This window comes from Branchiostoma floridae, chromosome 1, assembly GCF_000003815.2.
Source record: "Branchiostoma floridae strain S238N-H82 chromosome 1, Bfl_VNyyK, whole genome shotgun sequence".
NCBI lineage: Eukaryota > Metazoa > Chordata > Leptocardii > Amphioxiformes > Branchiostomatidae > Branchiostoma > Branchiostoma floridae.
Window position 1 is genome coordinate 9,087,340 of NC_049979.1, and position 938 is coordinate 9,088,277.

Genomic DNA, 938 nt, shown 5'->3' on the forward strand with positions numbered 1-938 from the left:
TCCGTCACTAGGACTTCCTTGTCTGTAAAAGAAGAAGAACTTTAGTGCGTGACAATTGTAATAGATACAATGTATGGCAATCTGTGTATACATGGAAGTTGACTATGCAAAGTTACTATTGCTAAAATGTAACAACTAATCTAATCTAGTCTAATCCAACAGAAAATCTAGTTAATGTTATTCAAGCTAATACTTCAGAACATTATGTCAATATAGCATTGTCTCATTTTTGCAAGGGGTTGTATATGAATTGGCCTACGCAGATAGAAAAGGTGATTCATTGTACTGGATGTTACATGTATTATGTACTATGTAACAAAAACTGTATTTGTAATAGTTTTGTTCAGAACTTACAGAGATTTGCAAACAAGTGCATTTATTTAATTTCCCTATTGCAATCAAACATCAAAAGCATCTTAGTAATACTAATAGTATACACTGTATCTAGAGAGTTTGTATCAACATTTTGTGCAGCAACCACAAGGTCCCTTTTTTCTTCCCTTGCCAGCCATGTTAGAAAATTACTACCAGTATATAAAGTATGGTCTGCTTTCAACATGCATTACAGTATAATGTGAGTAGCATTCTGGCATGAGTACTTTCCCAAACACATATACTTTAAAGGCATGTCTATGACAAAATGCACTTTACTTTATGGGCTGCATCTAGATATCCAAATTACAGCACGCATTGAAGGTATTCCAAATCTGTAAAATGGCTTTATCAAAGCCTGGTGACCTTGTGTCAACTAGCACTCTGAGGTGATGACTACATTTCAAACTGAATTGAATTAGTCCTCCATCAAGCAATTTCTCCCCATCACCTGCAGCTGCCATAAATGTGGTTTTGCACTTCCAGGAAATTGGAATCACTGAGTACTAATGGCAGCGGTAGAGCCTATCTAGGAAGTGATAATCATGATGATCAGCGGCTGAGAT

General features: G+C 35.9%; 1 protein-coding gene across 1 annotated transcript in view; it reads right to left on the minus strand.

Annotated features, from left to right (window-relative positions):
* Positions 1–938, minus strand: part of LOC118417249 (chromatin-remodeling ATPase INO80-like) — a gene marked incomplete in the record, with an annotated part of 77,312 nt that overhangs the window by 35,865 nt on the left and 40,509 nt on the right.